This window comes from Globicephala melas, chromosome 7 (assembly GCF_963455315.2).
Source record: "Globicephala melas chromosome 7, mGloMel1.2, whole genome shotgun sequence".
NCBI lineage: Eukaryota > Metazoa > Chordata > Mammalia > Artiodactyla > Delphinidae > Globicephala > Globicephala melas.
In genome coordinates, this window is record NC_083320.1 from 4,795,033 (window position 1) to 4,809,682 (window position 14,650).

General features: G+C 47.7%; 1 protein-coding gene across 14 annotated transcripts in view; it reads right to left on the reverse strand.

Annotated features, from left to right (window-relative positions):
* Positions 1–14,650, reverse strand: part of AGAP1 (ArfGAP with GTPase domain, ankyrin repeat and PH domain 1) — a 560,573-nt gene that overhangs the window by 241,617 nt on the left and 304,306 nt on the right. The gene's annotated exons all lie outside the window — the stretch shown is intronic.

Consider the following 14,650-nt stretch of genomic DNA (forward strand, 5'->3'; position numbering starts at 1 on the left):
CGTCCTGAAAGACTGACCGTCAACAGGTGTGTGGCCTCTGAGGAGTCCGCTCGGTGCTTACCCCATGGCAGGCCCAGGAGCAGAAAAACTGCAGCCTTGGGCTGCAAGGAGATGGTGAGTCCCCCGAAGATCGCAGTATGATCTGATTAGGAACATTCCTCTCAAACGTTTCGAGTCAACAGCTAATATACTCTTAGCTGGAAAATTAGTTTGCTCATAAATTATTTCAGATTTTAATTTTCCCCTTTTCTGGTTATGCTGCCTCCCTTCATTGACTTTCTCATTTTAAAAAGAAGTGCATAATTCTTTCTAAGTTTCTCTCGTCCTGTGCTGGTGACATCTATTTCTGAGTGGAAATCAAGCTACAAAAATGTCTTTCAAATGACAATCATCTGCAAATAAGGAATCATTTCATGTGTGAAAAGCACAAACAACCCCTTTCCTAGGACTCCGGGACAGGAGGCAGCAGCAGACTCCTTCATCTTTGCCTTGGGTTTCCCTAGAGTAGTGGTTCTTAATGGGGTGGAAGTGGAATCGCTGAGAAAACTGGTTTGAAACAAACCTCCCCTCCCCGGGAGCCCAGTCACAAGGCCTAGGGTCTGGCTCCTCCGACACTGTTTTGCTGGGTTTGTGTAAAAGCCTTCCAGGTGACGCTGATGAACAATCTTTGAGAATCACCTAGAGAATATCACCAGACTCAACCCAGACCACATGAATCTGGATCTCCGTGGAAGGATGTACGTGAGCATCTATGTGTGTGCAGAGACGTGAACAGATGTGCCTCCGAGATTGAAAACCACTGGTGCAGAGGCTTTTGGGGAGTCCCTCGTGCAATATGTAAGTGGAAAAGAACTGCCTTGGGTTCTCATTCGACACTTTATTCCAAACCCCTCCTTTTGTTTGTAAGCTTTTTCCACAAAAGATTGCTTCATACGAAATGCAGACAAGTCCCTGGGGAGAGAAAAACCATGTTCCTGTCTTCTGATGTCTAGACCTTGGTCACATTAAATACCCAACATGGTTAATTTGCTAAATACGGAGACATCAACAATGTGTCTCAAATACATCCCTTGTCCATCGAGGGCAGCTTAAAGAATGGCTTTATATCTTAAATTCCTGATTGGCAAAATTTAACCGCAAGCCTTAGAAATGTTCACTTTAAGTCCACAAAAGTTGTGTTCACTTCTAATTTGTGCTTAAAAAAAAAAAAAGTCTTCAATCAGTTAGATTCCAAAAGAAAAGGCTTCCTGTTCACTAAATATCATCTATGGGAAACACTCACAAGATGAGGATGCAGTAGATAAAATGTTCCCTTCTGGTCCCCTGGCCCTTTGTGCCGCAGCAGCCAGCAGAGTCTGGTACATCCGGGACCTCCTGAGATAATCCTGGCTTTCCTGCTGGGAATATAGCCTGTCTCTCGTTCAAATCACTTTCCTTTTTATAACTAATGATGGCGGCCAACACGTACATGGGTCAGCAAAGGCCACCTGAGACGATCTGTAGTCAATGTGATCATTTCCTAATATTCTGGAGCAAACTGTCTTGAATTCATTACGTTTTCTAAACACCTATCCATGGGCAAAACTGCAAGAAAGAATGAATACTTCAGGAAGCACAGTTCCTATTCTTCCTCCTACTATACGAAGGGTTAGAGCAAAGAACGTCATTTTTTAATGCAAATAATATCTTTTTCATTTTTAATACAATTATTTTGAAGGGCAAATATTCACCAGTGGCAGGCTGCTCATGATGGCAGGCTGTCGGATGGCTCAGCTGTCGATTAAACGCGCTAAGCAAACATTACAGGTTTGTGAGATAACTGTCACTCCATCCTGACACTTACGCTTGGACCCTCCACCTACCACGTTTATGTTCAACTTTTTCCCTTTATCTGAAATTAAGAGCAATAAACTTATTGATGAGAAAGGAGAATCTCCTCCCATATGTAATTACCATGATCTAATAAAGTTGAATAGATGGTGTCTCCATATATATTTACTTTTACGTGAATGCAGACATGGCGATGGCAGTCACCGTACTTCCTGAGCTGTTGATTAGGTGCTGCCTGCTTTACGGAGGCCATCTAGCATCCTCTTCATCCACCCACCAACTCTGGAAGAGGGCTGTTCTACCAACCCTATTCTACAGGTGAGGTACCTGAGGTTCGGAGAGAGGGTTGGGCGTTTGCCTGAGGTGCACAGCTGGTAAGTAGGGTTTCATTCCAAAGCTGGGGTCTTTGCACCTTCCAGAAGGTCCTGTCCCTGAACATCTGTGTCAAAGCTCGTGCCAACGTTGTGCATTGTGATACTTGATATTAAATGTTCCATCTCAGTATCTAACACTTACTAGTGTGTGTGTGTGTGTGTGTGTGTGTGTGTGTGTATATATATATATATATATATATATTTTTTTTTTTGCGGTACGCGGGCCTCTCACTGCTGTGGCCTCTCCCGTTGCGGAGCACAGGCTCCAGACGCGCAGGCTCAGCGGCCATGGCTCACGGGCCCAGCCGCTCCGCGGCTTGTGGGATCCTCCCGGACCAGGGCACGAACCCACGTCCCCTGCATCGGCAGGCGGACTCTCAACCACTGCGCCACCAGGGAAGCCCACTAGTACATTTTTACTTTAATGTAAGGCTGTTATCATATTTAACCTGAGCTATTCTCAAAACCCTTGAACACATGACCCCTCTGCCTGCCCGATCCACGACCTCCAGTTTATACTGGCATCTGAGGTCTGGGCAGAGGAGGCCATGAAGACCAGCGTTTGCTGCTGCAACGCTTCTCTTTTCCCTTCTCTCTGTGCTCACCTTGCTCTCGGCTTGGTTCCATTTCTCTGCCCGTTAGCGCTAACCACGGAGGCCGCGTTAGAGAAAACGGCAAGGGCGCTGTTAGGATGCAAACAGGCCCGTCTTATCAGCGAGGCAGGGGGCTGCCTTCTCCATCTCCCTGCAAAGGCAATGAGCCCTGAGCTTCTGGAATCACCCATCTTACCCCGTTAATTTTAAATGCATGCTCTTCAAAACGGGATGCACATCACCATGGTTTGAGATCTGAGACTCCCAGAGGAGAAAACGTGTGCTGGACAACAGGTTTCATCTCTCTGGCCAAGGCCCTGCTGCACGCTGGCTGGAACTGAAGCATTATTACCTAAGGGCCAGAGTTTTGCGGCAGCCCCGGTATTCCCACAGGGACTGGACGTGGTCCCCACAGGACCACTTCTCTGGCTCTTCTCCCGAGTCAGGTCCCTAACCACTTCCTCGGGTCACCACCACAGCACTCGGGGCCGCCTGCTGCAGGGCTCTAATTTGACTATTACTCTTTGGATATGGCTTTTGATCGCTGTACCTTTACTAAAGAATTCAGGTAACGGGAAATGTACGACAGTATTTATAGCATCCGAAGTTTGCTTCATTCAGAACCAGCTGAAGGGCTCGAGCTGCTTGCTGTTCAGTTTACTCTTCTGATTGCTTTGCTACTATGTAAATCAATTTGTTAATGTTCCTTACAAAATGCATGAGCCAGTTATACTGACAAACACACAAAGCTCATTCGTAATTAGCAGTTAATTAGTAAGAAGGAACAGATGCTGTTAGAGCTTCAGCAGGCGAACAGGTTCTGTAAACAATGCTTATAAATCTAAATGAATTTATTAACCACAATACAACTGTCAACATTTTGTTGGCAACCATACAAAATATGGCGGAATCCCCAAAATGTCTTTGCAATGTGTTAATAATCACGGTGACAGCCAGGGCCCTTCCAGCCACCGGCTGGCTGTTCTCAGCCACCTCCTTTGTCTTCCTGAGATGCGGCGGCTTAGTCATTCCTTCTTACCTTAATCTTCCGTACATACTGGTTAGTAACAACGTTTAATGTGATGCAAACTTTCTACAACTGTGTCCTGGTTTGGACGCTCCAGCAGGGCTACAAGTCAACGGACTCAGAACTCAACGACCATCGGGAGGGACACGTGCACTACTCCCCACTCCCACAAGAAAAAGCTGATGTAATGTGCCAGGCACTTAATAACGGGCCATGGGGGTGGGCAGAGGTGGGCCTGGGATAAATATGGAAGGTTTCAAAAGAGAGGGGCTGCCTGGGCAGCATCTTAAGGATGAGAAGTTTAAAAACCAGATAAGGTTGGTAAAGAGCAAACAGGCTACCGGCTGAAGAACCTCTCTGTGGGACGTGGGGAGACACCAGACACGCTATATTTGGAAACCTGCAAAAGTTTATGGGGTGGCGGGAGCTCCGGGGAGGCTGTAGGAAACCAGATCGGCGCCGGGTGGTGGAGGGCTCCTGCCCTGCCACGGGCTTTGGCCATCTTGGTACAGGCCGTGGGGAGCCATGGAAGATTGTAAGCTAAGTGGTGACAGAATCTAATTGGCATTTTCTGAAAGCAACCTTTGGCCTCAGTGTAGGTCAGGGATGGAGGGGGAACGGGCTGGGGTGGGCACTGGCATGCGAGCCAGGAGAGCAGGGGAGGGCGGGGCAAGGAGGTGGGGTGGGCGTGAGAGGCAGGCAGGGGTGACACCAGCTTTTAAGTTAGTCTCTTCCCCATCTAGTTTCTGAAAGTCATTACCATTCACCGTAATTAACGAATCAAATGTTCCCGTGATATTACACACATGATGCTGGAAGGGCTGTGACTCTGCCCCGCTTGCCTGGAGCAATCCCGACGGGCTCCCGCACGGTGGTCCCTGCAAGCCAACCCTCCGCATCCTGCCCAGGTTCCCGGGATGGAGCCTTCCCTCCCACCAGCCTTCTCGCCAGCTGCCCATCTGCTTCAGAGCTGTTCCTTCTTGGGTGACCTTTTATTTAAATGGCATCTTCCCGTCCTCTCGTCCTCCCGACCTCCTTCATAATAGTCTCTGCTAAATGAATAACTGGCCAGCACAAATGAGAACTCCAGCAGACAGGCCGCCCCTGCCGCCCCCCGCTTGACATTCCAGATAAAACATTTTCTCAAGGCAGACACAGAATGTGTGAACTAAGAGCTGGAACGACGGGCTCGGCCTCGGAGACACGTGGGAACTCTGCTCTACTGGTGCTCGTGGATGTGGCCGCACCCAGCAAGGTCACACCCCTCCACGGCTAGTCTGCAGCTGTTCCAACGGGGCCGAGGTAGAAGTCAGGGCAGGACTGGCCTTGACACGCCAATACCTCCCTGGACTGGCCGGGGCCCTTCACCCTGACAGGCCAACACTGGCCAAGGGGCCGATGCTACCCGGATGGTGTCTTGAAGAAACGCCAAGCAGCTGGTCAGGAAATCACTGTAATGGGTTGTAACTGCACTTGTCAAAAGAACAGGACAGAAGAGAGCAGGCTGGAGTGCAATGCACTTAACAAGCATTACTTCACAGAACTCAGATTTCAGTTAGGCACATATATGCACATACACACACACGCTGCGTCCCAGGGTGAGATACATTTCCTACTCTGTGAATTCTGAAACATGTCGCAACAGCTGGTAAAAGGTCTGTGGTGACTTTTGCAGCAATCACAACATATAGATGTGGCCAAAGTGAGCTTATGTAGTCAACTGCTCTAAGTATATTCCGGAGAGTTAAATGCACATGAATGTGTAACGTGAGGAGCGCGTGCCGCTGAGGCCTCGGACAGGAACTCGCTTCAAAAAGCAAAGGGAAGAGTTTAAAAACCAGCCCCTCCAAAGCCTTAACCTGCAGGCATCAGCAGGGTCTTGCTCCCCTGGCCCCTGGGACCTGCAGGGTACAGGCTGCTGCCTCCCTAGATAAGGCCGCTCTCTCCTCTGCCTGGACACCCCTGAGAGCTCAGCCACCAGCCTCTGGAGACCAGGTTTTCCAGGGCCTCTACCCAAACACGATCATTTCAGCTGAGCTTCAGAGACCCCAGAAGGCCACAGTCATAGGGACTAGGTCCCGGCCATGACCCAGAGTGGCCGGTGACCAGAAGACCCTGTGGTCAGATCATGCCCCAGCTTCACACAGCTCTGTCCTCCTGGCCACTCCCACAGTGGGAGCTGGCAGGGATGGCCCCTGGCCACCCTTGTGGCAAGTGACATCACCTCTGTGCAGACCCCTCGAGTTTCTCCCCAACTCAGGACTCTGCAAGGACCACTCAACAATCTAAGTAAATTGGCAACAGCGCCCAGCCCATAGCAAGCTCTCCACAACCATCGGCTATTAAAGCTAATAGTGTCTTACATTCTCCACGGAACGTTCTCACCCCATGGAAAGCCAACAGCCTTCCCTGATAGCTGGCGCCTCCCACCCGTTCCTGAGCGACAGAACGAAGGATGGGGCAGCCCAAGCTTTACTCCCCAGAGCCATGTGCAAACCATTCCTCTCCACCGTCTGTAAGAGCCCTTCCTGAAGGAGCTCTCCTGCCTGATCCTAAAGCTTAGTTCTAAACCTGCAGAAAGGGACCTGATGGGGTGCAGCACGGACAGATCCTGTCCTGAGACACTGAAGTCTGCCTAATTTGGTAACGGTGGCATTCAGATCAGTAGAGAACAGATAAGCTCAATTGACGAAAGAGCTTAACTACCTGGAAGAATCAAATAGCAAAACAGTGAAAGGGTGAAGTTGTAGGAGGACTTGGGAGGACAGGAGACCTTCAAAGCATAATTAACAAAGGAGGCAACACAAGATGAATAAGACTTTACACCAGAATTTTTAGAAATCTTCTCAAGGTCAAAAATTACTGCAAATAAAGCTGAAGTCAAAAGATAAATATGGAACACACGTGTATAACATAACGTATATAAAAGCAAAGGGCTTGGGCTTCCCTGGTGGCACAGTGGTTGAGAGTCCGCCTGCCGATGCAGGGGACACGGGTTCGTGCCCCGGTCTGGGAGGATCCCACATGCCGCGGAGCGGCTGGGCCCCTGAGCCATGGCCGCTGAGCCTGCGCGTCTGGAGCCTGTGCCCCGCAGCGGGAGAGGCCACAACAGTGAGAGGCCCGCGTACCGCAAAAACAAAAAAAAGCAAAGGGCTAACATGCTTAATAAATAATGAGGATTAACAGGCCAATGCTGAAGATACCAACAGAAAAACGAGCCACCACTTAAACAGGTCCTTCACACAAAACAACACAGGTAGCCAATAAAAGTGTTTTTAAAAACTGGTAATAAATAAAGACAATAAATAAAGACTTTTTAAAACAGTAGGGTGCAATTCTAACACAGAAAACTCATTAATATTAAGAAACATGTATATGTATGTGTACACACACACACAAATACCCAAATGCAGATGAAAGTATGTAGAAATATCACTTGTAAAGGAGTGAATTCATGTATTTTCTCTACAGAAAAATTTGGAAATATCTATCTAAAGCCTTAAAATTCCTATGTCCTTTGACTAAGCAAATCTACTGTTAGAAACATACACTAGGGAAATCAGGAAGAATCAGCATAAAAAAGATCTGGCTCCCTGGCTGTCACTGCAACCCTTCTGTCCTCCAATAATAGGAACCAGGGGTTAAAACGGATCTACTCAGACTGCCTCAGAGATGCCTTCGAGGCTCAAAGGCTGGCACCCAGAAGCAGGTTCCAAATGCCTTCCCTATACAGTGTGATGTATACTCAAAGACACACTGTTACTGTTTCATTCATTCATTCAAGAAACATTTATTGAGCACCTATTATGATATTAACTGTAACCAAGAGTCAAGATTTCTTCTGTCCTGGAACCCAAGGCAGGTGAGGCCAACCAGGTGACATAAGTGCTCCAGGGACGACCAGGGTGACAGGGATGGAAGCAAGGGGGACCTCTCAGGGAGTGGGGTGGGCAGGTTAGAAGAGGGTTCCACACACAGTGAACCTGAACAGGAGTCTGAAAAAACGTGGGTTACCACATGGCTCACGGCACCATGGGTGACTTTTCTTCTTGTCCTCGTATATTTTCTAATTTTACTACAATGAGCATGTGTTACTTTACTTTTGTTCTGTAGTTTACAAAACAATTCCACCCAGGCCCCATCCTGCCCCCACCCCTTTCTGGCCGCCTGTGGCTTCTCCCCGTCCCCAGGCATCCTGGGCTTCCCTTTAGCTGCAGTTCTGCCAGGCAACCACCCATGTCCCAGCGCCTCCTTCCTGGCTTCCCCTTCCCCTTCAAGCCTCACGCTCTACTCCTGCCCACCCCCTGGCCTGGGCTGCAGGTTGAGGGTCCTCCTGGAGCACTGCTCCAGTCCACAATCCCTCCACCCAACAGCCTGCTTGCTGACAAGCCCTGGGTCCTGCAGCAAGCCTTCTACCTCCCTCCAAGGACACCTGCTGTCTGGCTTCCTTGTTCTCTTCTGCTGCATCCCCCAGCCCATCAGCCCTTCCAGCCTCACTTCCTTGTGAGTCTGTGCCTCAGGAGTCAGATGTGATGTGGTCTCAGAGCAAAGGAAACCCTGCCTTGTGGGGAGGAGGAGGTTCCCGTCCTATGCCCACAGAGGAGGTGGGAGAGCCAGCTTCTTCCTGGCAACTGATCAACACCATGAGCTGGCTGCCCCCCTACTCCTTTATCCAGCGGGTAGATATCCTCCCTCAAGGCTCAGTGGGTCTCCACCCCCCGTTACTCCAGGCAATAAACACAGAAGCCAAGGGGCAATTGACTACTCCCCCAGCTGTTAATTACAGACATTGACACTGACACAGGACAGGGAGAATTATTACACCGTCCTGAATGCTTACTATTCTTATTAATTGGAATTAAGGTTAGAATGTCTACACTGTATAACTTAAAAAATGTTTCAGCCATTCTAAATTTAATACGGTGTATCAAGTACTTGGAAAAATTCTATATGCTCCTGAGCAATTATGTAATCAAGAGTTGATGATTTTGAGGACGCATTACATTCAGTGTATAATGGTTGAGAAGTAAGCAATAATTCTACTAAACTGCAAAGAAAATGCTAATCACACACTGTAGGCAAACCAAACAAGCCCAAGATTGAAATGAAGGGCACATCACTAACGACGGCTAGGAAGAGACTCAAGAATAATTGTTAGAAGTGGAAGAGGAATGATCAAGAGAATGAGAAGGCAAGACATACACTGGGAGAATTTAATATTGAAAGACATATCTGATAAAGGAATGTTATCCAAAACGTACAAAGAACTCTTAAAAATCAACGATGATAAACAAACGACCCAACTGAAACATGAGAATATCTGAACAGACACTTCACCAAAGAAGATGTACAAATGGCCAATAAGCACGTGAAAAGGTGCTCGGCATCACAGGTCATTGAGGAACGGCAAATTAAAACAATGACATACCACTAACACACCTCCTAGAATAGCCAAAATCAGAAACACTGACATCATCAAAAGCTGGCAAGGATGTGAAGCAACGGGAACTCACATTCACTGCTGGTGGCAATGCAAAATGATACATCTGCTTTGGAAGACAGTCTGTCATTTTCTCACGAAACTAAAAATATTCTTACCATACAATCTAGCAATCCCACTCCTTGGCATTTACACAAGTGAGTAGAAAACTTGTGTCCACACCAAAATCTGCACACAAAATGTTTACAGCAGCTTTATTCAAAATGCCAAAACTTGGGCTTCCCTGGTGGCGCAGTGGTTGAGAGTCCGCCTGCCGATGCAGGGGACACGGGTTCGTGCCCCAGTCCGGGAAGATCCCACATGCCGCGGAGTGGCTGGGCCCGTGAGCCATGGCCGCTGAGCCTGTGCGTCCGGAGCCTGTGCTCCTCAACGGGAGAGGCCACAGCAGTGAGAGGCCCGCATACAGCAAAACAAAAAAAAGCCCAAACTTGAAAGTAACCAAGACATCCTTCAATTGATGGAAGGACAAACTGTGTTACATCCAGACAATGCAATATCATTCAGTACTAAAAAGAAATGCGCTAACAAACAATGAAAAGACATGGAGAAACCTTAGATGCATATTACTAAGTGAAAGTAGCAAATCTAAAAAGACCAGATACTGCATGTTTCCAACTATACGACGTTCTGGAAAAGGCAAAAGTATAGAGACAATAAAAACTGCAATGGTTGCCAGTGGTGGGGGGAAGGAGGGATGAACAGGCAGAGCACAGAGGATTTTTAGGGCAGTGAACCTATATGCCGCGATGCTGTAATAATGGATACATGTCAGTGAATATCTGCCCAAACCCAGGGGATGTGCAACATCCAGAGTGAAGGGTAATGTAAACCATGGACTCTGGGTGGCAGTGGTGTGCCGGTGCAGGTGTACTGGGTATAGCCAAGGCGCCGCTGTGGTTCGGGCTGCCGTGAAGGAGGCTGTCGCGTGTGGGCAGAGGTCATGGTGGAACTTTCTGCTTAATTTTGCTGGGAACCAAAAACTGCCCTAAGAAGTTAAATCTACTAATGGAGGAGAAGAGTGAGATGCTCATGACCAATCAAATGGAAGTCCCGGGTGTGAATCACCGACAGCTCTAACCTCCAGGGACAGCACCCAGGAGGTACCAGCACAGCCCAGAGTCCCACAGGCCATGCCCCTTCCATGGGGCATCCTGTAAATGCACGAAAAGCCAGCCTCCCAGAACTGCTCCGAACTCGCCCATGGGGATGCAACTCCCATGGGCATCCCATCAAGAGCCCCCATGCCTACTTAGCTGTGGACAACTGACAACTGAGCTTTCACCGGTTAACTGCTGGACTCACTGAAGGGTGTATCTGAGACGACTGTGACTGTGAATAGCATCCGGTGTAAGATAAATGATTTTTAAAATTCCAAGGAAGAAACGTGTTGTAAACACCTTCTCCAACCTGCTGCCAGGTAAGTCGTCTGGGAGCGGCTTGTTAATGCTGCGGCTTCGCACGCGTGGGGCCGGCAGACCTTCCCGGGCTGGCCTGGGCACCTCTGCCCCCTTACAGCACAGCTTCTCCCCAAAATGAACCCTGACTCCCTGTGACTCCCAAGGTATCTGACAAAGAACGTCCAGCATGCAACGGCTACCCTGAGGGAATTACATTCTTCCTTTTTTTTTTAAATTTTTATTTATTTTTTGGCCGTACCTCACGGCTTGTGGGATCTTAGTTCCCCGACCAGGGATTGAACCCAGGCCCGTGGCAGTGAAAGTGCCGAGTCTTCACCACTGGGCCACCAGGGAATCCCCTTCTTTAAAACTGAAGTATAGTTGCTTTACAATGTTGTGTTAGTTTCAGCTGTACAGCAAAGCAATTCAGCTATATATATACTCTTTTTCAACTTCCTTTCCCTTATAGATTATTACAAGATAGTGAATATAGTTCCCTGCGCTATACAGCAGGTCCTTGTTAGTTATCTATTTTATACTTTGTAGCGTGTATATATGTTAATCTTTACCAGCGGCTTTCTGAATTCTGCAGTGTTCACTGAAATGAACACCGTGAGGGAGAAACATTGAGTGGATGTGACCACTTCGATGCCCTTACAATTAGAACACTCCCTGGGCTTCCCTGCACTGGAGGGAAGGCAACTGCAATGCTCGCTGGTGATGAACAGCACGGCTTTCCTCACAGAAATTTCCGAAGTGCAAAGAAAAATGCCATCTACTAAATAATTAAGTAGGCTTGTTCAGCACAACTAATTTACTAAGCACACCGATCCTCCCTGGCCACCAAGACAGCTGACTGCAGGCCCATCTCCCGGTGTCAGGGAGAAATTCCCCGGAGCCCAGTACCTCCTCGTCCACACCTTCCTCCCGTGGGCCCCCTGCTCTGTCCTCAACCTCTTTCCTGGGTCGCATCACAACGGCCTTGCACTGGGAACTACTCCTCAGGCCCCCTGCCTCTGTCTGTCAAGATGGAAAGCAGCCGCATAGCACAGGGAGATCAGCTCGGTGCTCTGTGACCACCTAGAGGGGTGGGATAGGGAGGGTGGGAGGGAGGGAGACGCAAGAGGGAGGAGATATGGGGATATATGTATAACTGATTCACTTTGTTATAAAGCACAAACTAACACACCATTGTAAAGCAATTATACTCCAATAAAGATGTAAAAAATATATATATTTAAGAGGATGTTATAGATACTCATTCTAAATCTAGATGGAGTGATGTTTTAGGAGTGTATACATATGTCATAAATAATCAAATTGTGCACTTTACATATATGCAGTTTTTGTATGTCAATTATGCCTCAATAAAGCTTTGGATTAAACGAGAAAAGAAAAAGGAAAGCCGCGCAGCTGCCCTCGGGCTCTGCTGTCCATGGTCCTGACCCCAAGCTTCTTCCTACTGTTTCCAGAGGAAGTATACAGGTACCTGTCACCACAGACTGCTGGTCGTTTCCTGAACCCCCTGCTCCCCCCCACCCCACCCCAACCATTCTCTGTGCTCCCGCTGCCCTCGCCGGTTCCTGCAGACGGATGTGTCACCTCGCTCCTCCTGGGAGAGCGTGGCTGGCTCTGTCAGCACTTGCCACACACTCAAGCTTTCTGCCCACCACCCTGCAAACGCCTCAGGGCCCCAAGGGAGCCTCTTGTCCACCTGCACAGCCCACTGCAGAGTGTACCCACCAACTCCAGGACGGATGTCGCCATCACGACAGAGGCAGACCAAACCCTCGTGCAGTTGGAAGGATTTCCCGCAACGAAGAAGATGCAGAAATATAATAGCATGAAAAATGAAAAAGCATTTATCATCAACATTAAGAAAAAAATTGCATGGCCCAGCATGTCCTCAAATGGTCACCCAGTGACCTCCAAGGAATGCATGGACAGTCTTGGAACACACTCTGGGAAACCGTAGGCAAGGTGAGCTCCCAGAATTCTCTCCTTGACCTTCCACTCTTGGGGAACAGGCTCTCAAAGTGAACATGTGCCCGAATTCTACCCCGGACTGTCCTCTAGACTTCCGACCCCAAAAGCTTACATTCTAAGGTTATACACACTCCACCCCATGGGGCAACTCCTCACTGGCTCTCCCAGGTTCTTCCAGAACAAACGTGACCCTAGGGAAGGCCCACAGAGAGCTTAAGTCTCAGCATTCCCAAGCTGTGTGACACTGAACATGGGCCTTAACTTCTCTGAGCATTTATTCTGTCTAAAATGGGGATTACTCTGTTATCCCCACAATAAGGCTGTAAGAATTGAACTTTTTCATTCAACAAGTATTTATTGAGAGCTTACTTGCTCTAGGGGCTTGGGACAGACCAGTGGCCAAAGAGATTATTTTTTTAAAAAATGTCCTAACCTCAAGGCATTTACTTCTATGGGCTGACAGCCGGGGTGGGGGTGGGGGTAAGTCTGGCACACAGTGACACCCAGCCTGGGCTAGCTCTTATTTCACTGATCTCAAAATATTTCCTCTTCTGGCAAATCTTGTGCCAGGAAGGTCCCTGCCCACTATTTCCTAGAAACCTGACAACAAACGAGAAAACATTTGTTCCCAGAAATGTAAAATTTGCTATCCATACTCACCTTTCTTTGGGATACTTATCCTAATCCTGTCAAAACACACCATCTTCCTGTGTAAATACGGCCTTGGGTGATCGGTACCCAAGGTGGCCTGGGTAAGCCTCGGGCGCTGGGAGGTCTCCTGCACGGAGCAGGAATCCTGCCAAGCCTACTTGCTCCAAAACTCCGGCATTTTTTTTCTTTCTTTCTTTCTTTTTTTTTTAACATCTTTATTGGAGTATAATTGCTTTACAATGGTGTGTTAGTTTCTGCTTTATAACAAAGTGAATCAGTTATACATATACATGTTCCCATATCTCTTCCCTCTTGCATCTCCCTCCCTCCCACCCTCCCACCCTCCCTATCCCACCCCTCTAGGTGGTCACAGAGCACCGAGCTGATCTCCCTGTGCTAAAGGGCTGCTTCCCACTAGCTATCTACCTTACGTTTGTTAGTGTATATATGTCCATGCCTCTCTCGCACTTCGTCCCAGCTTTACCGTTCCCCCTCCCCATATCATCAAGTCCCTTCTCTAGTAGGTCTGCGTCTTTATTACCGTCTTGCCCCTAGGTTCTTCATGACCCTTTTCTTTTTTCCCTTAGATTCCATATGTATGTGTTAGCATACGGTATTTGTTTTTCTCTTTCTGACTTACTTCACTCTGAATGACAGACTCTAGGTCCATCCACCTCACTACAAATACCTCAATTTCATTTCTTTTTATGGCTGAGTAATATTCCATTGTATATATGTGACACATCTTTTTTATTCATTCATCCGATGATGGACACTTAGGTTGCTTCCATGTCCTGGCTATTGTAAATAGAGCTGCAGTAAACATTTTGGTACATGACTCTTTTTGAATTATGGTTTTCTCAGGGTATATGCCCAGTAGTGGGATTGCTGGGTCGTATGGTAGCTCTATTTTTAGTTTTTTAAGGAACCTCCATACTGTTTTCCATAGTGGCTGTATCAATTTACATCCCCACCAACAGTGCAAGAAGGGTTCCCTTTTCTCCACACCCTCTCCAGCATTTATTGTTCGTAGATTTTTTTGATCATGGCCATTCCTACCTGTGTGAGATGATATCTCACTGTAGTTTTGATTTGCATTTCTCTAATGATTAATGATGTTGAGCATTCTTTCATGTGTAATCTCCAAAATTTACAAGCAGCTCATGCAGCTCAGTATGAAAAAAACAAACAACCCAATCCAAAAATGGGCAGAAGACTTTTCCGCAGACATTTCTCCAAAGAAGATATATACATTGCCTCTGGCATTTTCAATTTCTGGAAGCTTCTATGGG